This window comes from Dipodomys ordii, unplaced genomic scaffold (genome assembly GCF_000151885.1).
Source record: "Dipodomys ordii isolate 6190 unplaced genomic scaffold, Dord_2.0 Scaffold24, whole genome shotgun sequence".
NCBI classification, from domain to species: domain Eukaryota; kingdom Metazoa; phylum Chordata; class Mammalia; order Rodentia; family Heteromyidae; genus Dipodomys; species Dipodomys ordii.
Window position 1 is genome coordinate 3,649,718 of NW_012267240.1, and position 12,234 is coordinate 3,661,951.

Sequence of the window (12,234 nt, forward strand, 5' to 3'; positions counted from 1 at the left end):
GTGTGTGTGTGTGCGCGCGCGCGTGCTTGCGCGAGCCCGTGCGTGCATGCATGCACATGTAAGTGTGTGCGCAAGAACTGGGATTTGGACTCAGGGCCTGGGTGCTGTCTCTTAGTTTTTCTTTGTTCAAAGCTGGAGCTCCGCTACTTGAGCTACAGCTCCACTTCTGGCTTTTTGCTGGTTAATTGGAAATAAGAGTCTCCATGGACTTTCTTGCCTAGGCTGGCTTTGATCCGTGATCCTCTGACCTCACCCTCCTGTGTAGCTGGGGTACAGGTGTAAGCCACCACTGGTGGCCGGCATCTCTGAGTCTTTCTATTCCAGTTACCCCTTGTCTACTCAACCTAGAAATCCTATTTCTTTCTTAAGGACTCATCCTATATTTAAGACAAAGTTAGACATGATATTACAGGGTACTTTCAAGGCATGAACTGTTTTTAAACATTCAAGAAATGTGTTGTGACTGAATTGATCTAGATGGCCCAAGCAGAGGTAAAGGGTTCAGGGTAGACAATTACTCTTCTGTCAGACATAATTGGCTTCTCCCACTTCTAATGGCCAACATGGGATAGAGTGCAATGTGGAGAGCACAGCATGGTGGCTCTGGATGTGTGCAGCAGCTAGCTGGACCAGAGAGACTGGGACTTTCTGCTGGGGCCTTGCCTGAAAGTGCCTGCTGGGTAGGTTTTCACCCAGGAAACTTAGGGAGACAGTCTTGGCAGCCCCACTTTCTAGACACACGTGAGTTCCATTGTTGAGAGATGCTAACGAAGGAGATTGCCACTTAGGATGATTGTTTATGGAGGAGAACAGATGAGCCTTTGGCTAGGCCTTCCTTCATTTCAGAAGATCAAGACCCCACTTGCTATCCAAGGTCTACTCACAATTCCAATGGCCAGGAAGAAGCAGGTATTTGGGACACAGCTCAATTGTGTTAACCTATGACTCCTTTCCAAGTCCTGTCAGTGGACAGGACCCTCATGAGCTCCTTAAACACTCCTAAAGATGATTGGAGAAATCCCTGCAGAGGCCTTGGGCTTCGCCGTTCTTCAGCCCATCAGCGGCCCACCCCTCCGGCAGCTCAGCTCACATATATTTATAGGTTTTATTTCATGTAACAATCCAGACACTATAAAATGTTATTCAACCCTAGTAAAATGTTATCAGCTCTCCATATCCTTGGGTTTGGAATCTGCAGATTTGACCAAGCTTGATGGAAAATACATGGGGGAAATGATCTATACTGAACATCCACTGCAAAGTTGGTTTTCCTTGTTATTATTCCCTAAGCAATCATTTCACTAGGTTTGCTATCAGTCTAAATTCAGAGTTAACAATTTGAGCTAGGTGTGGTTGCACACACCTGTAATCTCAGCACTCAGGAGACTGAGGCAAGAGGATCCTGAATTCAAGGTCAGCCTGGACTACAAAGCAAGATGCTGTCTCAAAAATAAGAAAAGTCAATAATAGTTTATTGCCTGAGGAAACTCATGACAGCTAAGCTCCAAAAGAAAAACAAAACAGCTAAAATTAGCAGTGTTAGGGCTTGAACTCAGTGATTCACGCTTGCTAGGCAGGTGTTCTACCACTTGAAACACTCTGCAGCCCCTTTTTGTATTGGTTATTTTTAAAATAATGGTCTTACTTTATGCCCAAGCCAGTCTGAACTGTGATTCTCCTAGTTGTGGTTTTGGGAGTCACCAGAATGTCAGAAACAAGCTACCACACCCAGCCATTGTGCTCCCTTCACATTGGTGTGGGGTGACAGGTACATGCCACAAATGGAGTTTCATGAATTATATGTTATTATTTCTGGGCTGACCTTGAGCCATCATCTTCTGATCTTCACTTCCCAAGTTACAAGTTTGAGCCACAGTAGCCTAAAAAAATCTTTGTTAACTGGGGACAGCTGTAGGAGAAAAGGGAAGAGAAGAGAGGAGAGTTAAACATCCACCTTAATTTCTGGAGCCTTTTCCTATCTGTTCTTAATTAAAGAAAAGTAGCTTGGCCAGAGCTGGAAACAGAAGTGGAGTTCCCCATCTTCTTCATGGCTGATACTGTTTTTATAGGGCTTCCTGAAAGCACGGACCTGGTGGGTTTTAAGGCGTAAATCCATCCTACCAACATGACTCCTTACCCTTTACATGTCTGCATCCAATTTGACAGCCTTTGCAATTTTATACATTATAACCGTCTAGTCATTGACTCAGTCATTTTAGACTTGAGAGCCAGAGCTGGAAATAGGTCTGCCAAAGCATGGAAATCCAAAATCAGGGGCGGGGACAACGTGGATCGAGGAGAACAGCTTCCCATAGCCTTTGTGCCTGAACTCTGGGCCTGGATCGCTTCCAGCACCATGGGAGGCAGGGAACTACTCTGTATTGCAAGTGAAAAAGCAAGGGACTCACCCAGTGGTAAATAGGTCATTGGCCCTCCCACATCCGGTCCCCTTACCCTATCACTTTGTACTTCTCCCCTTCACTTGGGGCTCCCAGCAGCCTCTTAGCAATGTGAGACAATCAGCCTTGCTCTCTTGAGCCTCTGTCATAAGAGGTTTGTGCCTGGTAGCTCAACAATTCCATCAAACTGGGAAATGCTGAAAAAATGTTCAAACGAGCAGGGACATCAGAGCTGCCCTCATCAGCCAGAAATGTAATGCCAACTTGCTGGAACCCATCTGATTCCTTTATTTAATTTTTTTGGCCACTGAATACAGGGTGACACGTTATGCCCCAATGCCTGACTGATACAAGTCCCCCACTGGAACCAGAATGGGTGATAAATTCCGAGTGGAACTTGACGTCTGGCATATGATATAGGATTTCTTTGTACAGCTGCAGACCCTGGAAACTGACTCTTACCCTTGTGTCCAGATGGGTCCCCTCTGACATTCGGTTGGCATCCCAAGTTTCCCTGATAACTCAGATACCAAACATCAACCAGAGAAAGAAAAACAATTTTAAAATGGTTTTAAAATTTTCACTGAAAGGAAATTGATCTATGAGCCCTCATACAACCAGAACACAGCCTCAACAGTAACTCGCATTTTACAAAACTTCCCACTTCTCTTACTGTTTTCTTGAAAAGCAGATATCCCAAATTTCCAGATTTACTAGAATATACCTTCAGTAAGCTCCTAGAGTCCAAGTTAGACCATTAAACTTGATTTCAAGGATGCCATTGTGTCTTGGGAAATACATGTAAAGCCTATGTGTATACATGTGTCTCTCCAAGAGACTAGAGTTTCTATTAGATTCTGAAGGTAAATCCACTCTGTTACAAGAGCTGCCCTTCTCTACCAGCCCAACAGAAGCACCATCTCACCACACCTCTATAGGCAGTGAGAAGTCAAAGAGGATAAAGGATCTAGTCTCCTCAGCTGGGGAAGACAAGTCTTTCTCCAGATAGCTGAATCCCTGAGGTGCTTATGCAGGGTTGAAGGAGGGGGGCCGGAGGAAGAGGTGTGCGGGGAGGAAGAGGCAAGGGGGGAGGAGGAAAGAGGGAGGAGGAAGGGGGGAGGAGGAAGAGAAGGAGGGGGAGGAGGAGAAGGAGAAGGAGGAAGAGAGGGAAAAAGAAGGAGGAGGAAAAGGAAGAAGAGGAAGAAGAAGAAAAGAAGGAAGAGGAAGAGGAGGGGAGGAAGAGGAGAAAGAGGAGGAGGAGGGGGAAGAAGAGGAGAAGGACAACAAAATGTCAGTTTTTTTCAGCCATGCTGGAAGTCACAGCCCTTTGAAGGGCCAGGAAGTCACTCAGCAACGCAGTGAAAACATCTTGTATAGTTTAGGACTCAAGATCCAAATCTCAGGTGGCCACCAGCCTGATTCACTGGCCAGGGGGGAGTACACTGAGTCTACACTGAGTCTAGCACAGTGCTTCCTACACTTCAGAGATACACAGATTTCCCAGAAGCCTTTGAGATCTAGATTTCTGGTTCTCATTCCAGATCTACTGACTCAAAGCCTCTAAAATCTGCATTTTAAATAGGCTCCCAGGTATAAGTTAGTGTGACTTAGCCAAAGGCCACCCTCTGAGAGGCTTTGCCTGGGGGACCCCCACTAGGAGCAGGAAATAGGTCATGCTTTCTAGAATACTTTGCTCCCTTCAGTCTGTTACAGGAAGTCCTGGGCTCAGGGCAAACTCTTCACCAGCCTAGCAACCTGCAATTTCTAACTTTTCTCATTTCCTTTGGACCCTCCCAAGGAAGGAGGACCCAAAGGAAATGAGAAATGTGAGGAGGTATTTGGAGGTATTAGAGCAGCACCGTTAATCTGCAGGACTGCTGTTCCATTGGGCTGGTTGTAATGGCTCAGGTTCTAGGGGATTCTCTCCGACTCAAATTGGGGCAAGTGGGGCCAGAGCCAGGGCCAAAGGCCTCAAGAAGTGAGTCAGGCTCTGTGGGTGGCAGGGGTGGGCATGGTACATAGGTTCTAACACTATTTGAATTTCTAAATCATTTCTCCCAGGAGAAATGATACATTAACCATGGAAACTCTAGAAGTTTCCTTCAAAGGCAAAACAAAAGCAAAAACAAAAACAAGAAGGAGGACGGAGGAACATAGAGGACAATAAATAGAGCTGCCCTCTCCTCCTCCTCCTCCTCCTCCTCCTCCTCCTCCTCCTCCTTCTCTCTGGTCTTCTCTCTGTCCCTCCTTTCTCCTCCCCCCTTCTTGCTCTACATCAAGGCCATTGGTGCAATGTGGGTTTCATTAGTGGCTCAAGGACAATATTTCAGAGTTATAAGTTCAAGATGTGATTGAAAACCCCATGTAGTTTTTTTTTTTTTAATCTCCACCTACCCACTCCACCACCCCAAGGGCTCTTTGTTAACTCATTTTCTAAAAGAACTTTTGAACAGAGTTCTGCCCCAAGTGGTCATATTTGTGAGGGCTGGGGGCCAGGCCCAACCACGCTGGTAGAAGGATGATGCGATTTCCTCCGCCTCTCACGGGGAGAGGGCAAAGCTGTGAACCCAGTAAATACATAAGCAGGACTGTGTGGGTGGCCCCAGAGAGGGACACCTGTTTTGCTACTAAATGCAAGATCACAAACACAAGTTTTCCGAAATATTATCCTATGCGGAACTCAGCCAGCACTCAAAGCTAAGATGATTTCTAGAGGAATTTAAAGCAAAATCTCCCAAGTTCTTATGGCATCATCTTGGCATTAAAGAAAGAAGTCTGTGGGCATTCTTTTTCATAGATGCAGACTATTCCATAGTTTGCCTATGCTTTATTAATGGACATTTAGGTTGTTGTTTTTCTTTTTGTCTGTTATAAACAAGTTCATGAAGATAAAGCTCTCTCTCTCTCTCTCTCTCTCTCTCTCTTTCTCTCTTTCTTCTTGTACACATGCACTTTCATTTTTGGAAGAGCAATTCCTACAATTACAGTTGGTAGATTAAACCTACTCATTTGACATTTTAATAAATATTGCTATGTTATTCCAAACTTAAAAAAAAATAAGGCTGAAGGCCATCAGCAGTATAAACAAAGGCTTATTTTTTTCATAATTGTGTAAGCACTGGTTACATCTTTTAAAAAAACCAACTAACTTCTTTTTACTTCTTTGATAGACATAAACTGATCTTACTGCTGTTTTTTATTTGACTCTTTGTTTGAATGATTATTGGTCATTTCCTATGCAAGATCTCTTCTGTGAGTTCTTATTCCCTCCTTTGGTTATAGTAGCTTGTTTGTTTAACTTAGGAGTTTGTAGAAACTGAATAACATTAATTTCTAGTCTTTCACATATGCTAACAAGTTTTATTCCAAGACTTGTTTGTCTTTTAGCTTTTGCTTTTATCTCATCTTTTGAAATACAAAGGGTTTTTTTGTTGCTGTTGTTTTTTGAGTTTTTTTTGTTTTTTTGAGTTTTAAGTAGTTAACTCTATAAATTCTAAGCTTCCTAAAGACACCACAAGATTTATAAAAAATAGATGTCATAAATTTTCCTTGGAATATTTACAGTTAAGAAGATCTAGAACTTTAACCCATTCACTAATTATTTTTTGTGTATATACTGTGAGGTTTGGGACAATGTCATCTTGAAAAATCTATGGCCTTCACCTGGAGCTAGTGGATCACACCTGTAATCCTAGATACTCAGGAGGCCTAGGTCTGAGAATCATGGTTCAAAATCAGCCAGGGTAGAAAAGTCCCTGAGACACTTATCTCCAATTGCCCAGGAAAAGGCCAGAAGTGAAGTGTGACTCAAGTGGTTCAGTACCAACCTTGAGCAAAAAGTATAAGAGACAACACCCAGACCCTGAGTTCAAGTCTCAGTACTGACATGGAAAATAAAAACAAATACAAAAAGAAAACAACAATTAAAACAAAATACCACCCTTGCCATCTAGTAAAATGAAATGTCTCTGTGGTCACATAGGACACTCTGTTCTAAACTTTTAAATTCCTTTGCCTGAGACACATCATTTTTCTTTAATATTTTCACAGTAACTTTTAATATTCTCTTTTTTTCCCTGAAAGTTATGAGTATTTTGTACATTTTGTTTTGTTTGGTTTTGGGGTTTGGGGTTTTGTTTGTACTGGTCCTGGAACTTGAACTGCAGGCCTGGGCACTGTCCCTGAGCTTTTGTACTCAAGGTTAGCGCTCTACCACTTGAACCACAGCTCTGCTTCCAGCCTGGGCTAACTTCAACCCACAGTCCTCAGATCTCAGCCTCCTGAGTAGCAAGAATTACAGGTGTGAGTCACTGGTGTTTACCTTTGCTAGCTTTGTATATTTATTTTTACACGGAACTTTGAAAATCGCTTGTCTATCCAACAGAGTCTGGTTGGAATCACATTTTAGGTTAAATCCACCATCCAGAATGTGGTAAAGTTTCCTTGTATTTTTCAAGTCAGATTCATTGTCCTATGCTAATTAATGGTCCATAATTATCTTTAGCTGAGATTTTAGTCCACAATCATGCTTGTGATGCAAATAAGAATGAAACTTGTTGGTACAGTCAATCCTTGTTATTTGAAGAGCTGAAGATTCTGTATTTGCAGACTCACCTCCTCACTTCTAAACCAACATCCATTGCACTTTTGGAGTCATTCACAGTCAGTGTAAAACCACGTAGTGGGAAGAGAAGGGAAGATGTTGACAAATGTATCCCCAGATAAAGTAGAGCACTTCACAACTGCCTCCTTGTCTCAGCTTTCATGATATAAACAAGGGCCCTGGGGGGGGAGGGGGAGGGGAGTGGAAGGGGAAGGTGGGGCTTGAACTCAGGACCTGGTGTCAGAGTGTGACGACAATATTGTGATAGTCCAGTGATTTGTTTATATCCAATTCTTCTATTATTTACATTGACTAAGAACAAGACATAGATACTCCAAATTTGAACATGAAATCCATTACGAATCTACTTTATAAAACCTGCGGTGCCCAAAGGCAAGCATCCTAGATAAAGTTAGCTTCCTAAACCCAGTGTGTACTGCTGCTGAAGTCCAAAGCCAAAGCCACTATAGTCTAAGGAAAGGAGATAAAAGAAGATCTTGATTCAGTTCACCAGGACACTGGTTTGTCTGTTGTTCCTGGCCTGTGACCTGGGAATTTAAATTCTTGGAAGAAATAAGCCACAGGGAACTTATCTTTGGTACCATGCATCAACACACTCCCAAGAGAAAGCTATCAATGCATATTTGAAAGTGGCACATTTTAGAAGTCTGTAGTTGGGGAAATGGAGCTGTGTCTCAAGTGGTAGAACATTACCCTTGAGCAGACAAAAACTAAACAAGAATGCAAAGATCTGAGTTCAAGCCCTGGTACCAGTACAAACAAAAACACAAGAGAATACTTAAAGAGTGTGGGCATCAGTGTTTTCGCAGTGGTATAACCCTGGCCTCCAGGTCTGATTTAAAGAGCCTGAATTTCCCGTCTGGGATCATCAGCCATCTTAGTGACTGTTGTCCTTTTGTACCCTGCACTGACGGTGATGCATATCTCATCTCACATGGCTCTGTTCTGAACATACTTCCAGTTCTTGTGTGAACAGGTAAGTCCTGAGCTGTGCTATGGTGCTGGCCCACTGAAGCCTGGAGACTTGTCTTCCAGGATTGGCTCACCATTCATTGACCAGGTCTGTCAAAGATTGCTTTGGATAATTGTGAGGTCTGGGCTCCTACATCTGTCGAGAATATCAATTCTTCTTCAGAGAAGCTGCGCTTCAGTACAACATGTTGTCAAATTTGGGTCTTGTGTATCCAAAACCAGGCTGTGTAATTCATCAACCAGACAAAACATAGCGCACCTAAATTACAGATAGGCAACAAATACTTTCTAAGACATTCCAAATACTGCATGAGATTTGCTTACACTAAAAAAAAAAAAATGTTTTTCTGAAATTCAGGGGTTTTTTCCCCTGGGGATTTGAACCCAGGGCACAAACACTTGGACTTGTTATGATACAACATGACCAAGCCACACCTCCAGGCTGTTTTCCACTGGGAAGTTTTAAGAGAGAGCCTTGTTTCCCATCCACCTGTGCTGTGACTATTATAGTGATCCTGTAGACATCAGAATCATAGGTGTATACCACTGAGTCTCTCCATAGCAAAAAGCATTGAACCATCACAGGCCAGACCGGCCTCTAGAGAGGACGCTACAAAAGCCCAGCCTAGCCCAATCCCCAGGAGGCTGTTTTGAGAAGGTAGACCAGTGTGCAAGTGGCTCTCTGACTGCTGCCCCAGCCACAGAAACACAAGCAACCCTGCTCTCCTGAGACTCCGCTTGACCTTGACCCTGCCCCCTGGCACCATCTGCCAAGGCTGTTTGCTGGTACCTGGGAAAACAGACTCACTGATCCTGGTCTTGGCTGGCAACCCTGAAGCAAGCTTGGAATTAGTTCTTCCAGCTAGCTTGAAAGTGGTCCTGCCTATTCATATCCTAAAAGGTGAGCCCACTGACCTCTGTCCAACTGCACAGAGTGAAGCAGGAATGTCTGTGTAAGCCATGTCCCATCTGTACCCTCAGATGCAGATCAATCTGCCCAGCAAGTCAGGTCCCATCTCTCTGAGCTGAAGGCCAAGAATGCTTCTACCTTCCAGGACCCAGGAAGAGGCCCTTCTGTCCAGACTCTTGAAACAGTCCTTCAGAACTCACTTCTGCAATGGACCCCAAAGCATTCTGGAGACTTGATCCTTTTCAGAGAAGTTTAAGACCAGGAGATCCACCTGGTGACCCAATGGGAACCAACTTCATCTACACTGCTGGTAATGTGTCCACCATTTCTATACTCACCTGGAGAACCTGAAGCAGACATTGTTCTAGTGCCAGCCCTATTGACACAGGTCCTTTCCCTGTCACCTTTACCAAAATCTAAAAGGCATTTTTTTCTCAGAAATAGAAAAAATAATCCCCAGATTATTGTGGAACAGAAGACTCCAAATAGTTATCGTGATTTAAACTATCTTCCAAAACTATAGGCATCAGAACAAGTATAGCACTGGCATAATCACAAACTCAGAGAACAATGGAACCGAAAGGAGAATCTAGAAATAAACCCATAATTTTCAGTCAATTAATCTCCAACAAAGGCACCAAGAAGACACAACAGGAGAAAGGCAGTCTCTTCAATAAATGGTGCTAGGGTAATCGATGTATACATATAAGGAAATTGCACCTCATCTCACAATGCAAAAATTAACCCAAAGTAGATTAAAAACTTAAATGAGAGATCTGGAACTGTAAACCTCCACGAAAAAGTTCCTTGGTATTCGTCCTGGAAATGATGTGTTTAGAAATGACTTTTTTAAGAAATGACAAAAAATAGGCAAAAATAAAAGTGGAATCAATTTTTAGAGCTTGTATATAATAAAGAAAACAACCAATAAGTATTTTTCTTCCTGTTTATTTTCTATGTCAATATGTGGTGTGCTATGTCTCTACTTCTCCCAAATCAATGCTATTTTCTCAAGCTGATGTATTTGTTCCCCTCAGTTCCACACCCAAAGTATCAGTGCTCTTCTGGAAAAATGCTCAGCAAAAGAATCACATAATTATGAAGAGCATATCTGGACACTGGGGTTGTTGTGACAGACAAGTTACTTCACTTAGGAAGATTTCATTATATTATGTGAGAGCAGAGTTAGTCAATGAGCCAGTGGAAATATTTGTCAGGATTTCCTCACAGAATATCTTTCTGGAAGAGCACTGAAGCCAGGAGAATTAATTATTGACTCCCTCTTAATATAAGAAAAGTCTATTAAATAATAAACACACACTCAATTGTATTTATAACATATATAACTACAGTACTGAGCTGTGCACTTTCACAAGCATTTCTAACATATTTATATATGCTATATATGTTATTTCTAACATATATAAAAGTACAATAGCAATTATCTAAGTCCTTATGTATATTAGCTTTTGATCTGTACTCTATTCTAAATAAGACTATTTATAATAAAAGTTACAACTACAATAAGTACCTATATAAGTTTCCAATCTGCACATTATCACAAATTAGGGAGTATTTATTGCATATGTAAAGGTCCAACTATAATAATATAAGTAATTAATATAAGAAACTAGAGAGTATAGTATATACAACCACAATAATATAAATACCTACATATATTGCCTTCTGAACTATATATTATCACAGAGCATTTATAGGATATACACCTACAACAATATAAACACCTATATATATATATTAGTTTCCAACCTGCACATTATCACAAACTATAATGTTTTGTAGCACGTAGTATGGTGCAGTGTTAACCTTCTAGGAGCACTTTGGTGACTGTGTGTCCTTCCTAGTATCCTAAATCAGTAAGATGTGAATTGCTGTTATGCCTCAATATTGGTTACCTACATTTTCCTCAAGTGACAGTATATTATTTGTTTAGAGTAAAAATAAACGTTGCCTAAGTTTACTTAAAAATAAATGTCATTTTAGGGAAGGAATCTTGTTAGTGAACACGGAATCTAATGCATGTGAGGCAAATATTCTCCCCATACCAAATGATGCTAAATTTCATTCACGTATTTTGCAATCAATTAATTAGTTCTTGCAATCACTGATTACACTTATGAAATACTGCAGAACGATACTAGTAAACTGTCAAGCCAGCTTCCTTCCTTTACTGCTACCATGACAGCTAGACTAGCCAACTGGAGTGCACTTCTGCCCAGAGAATATTAAAGAAAATGGTATCATTGGTAAGGCTTTATTCTACTCTAAGGCACTCTCTGTGAGTCTTTTCTACCCTAAACTATTATATAAAAAGTATAAAACAGTAGCCTTTAGACTAACAACAGGACTTTGCTCACAATATTTCCTCAATTATAACCCACTTAGTTTTGTGCAGCCTACGGGAATTTTTTGTTGTTTTTGTTGAAAAAGAATCCCTTACTTGTGTTTTTTATACAACAACTTGTGTTTCTAGGATACAGAGCTGAAAAATCTGGTGACAATTGCTCTGGCAACTTGTCTTCTTATTTTGCTCTCTAAAACAACAATTCTCTTTAGGATGAGTCTTGAAAAGTCCAGTGTCCTAAAATCATGAAGAAATAGATCCCACCACAACTGGAAAAAGCCTAAGAAGTGGGGTGGCGGAAGGCAGCGGGGGCACGCGGGGAATGGAGGAGGGAATCACAGAAAATAAATAAATAGGCCCAGTGTCTGCTTTCTCCTCAAACTGAGAAATTCTTGAGCAACATAAAAGTTAGGATTCTGTTCCTGTGCTTTTCTGCTCTTGAGAGACTGGAGCTAAAGCTCAGCTCTACCCAATGCAGCAACAGTTCTCATGGAGCCAAGCGAAATATTACTTGGATCCATTTTGATTTTAAGACTCAACCCTTGATTCAGACTGAAACCATCAGGCAGTAAAGACTCAGAAAGCATCTTAGTCTCATTCCCATTTTGACTAACAAAATAAAATAACAAAATAAAAGCAAATGCTACCAAAAGGAAAAGAAAGAAAAAGAAAATGTAACCTGAAATATAAATTAAAAAAATCAAATCAAGCCGTAAGTGCATTAAATGTAGATGTACTATTCTAACTAAAGACTATTGACAAGGCTGGAAATGTGGTTTAGTGGTAGAGTGTTTACCTAGCACACATGAAGCCCTCAATACCACAGAAACAGAAAATGCTGGAAATGGTACTGTGGCTCAAGTGGTAGAGCACTAGCCTTGACACAAAGATGCTTAGGGACAGGCTTAGCCCAGGCCCTGAGTTCAAGCCCCAGGACTGTCAAAAAAAAAGAATATTGACTATC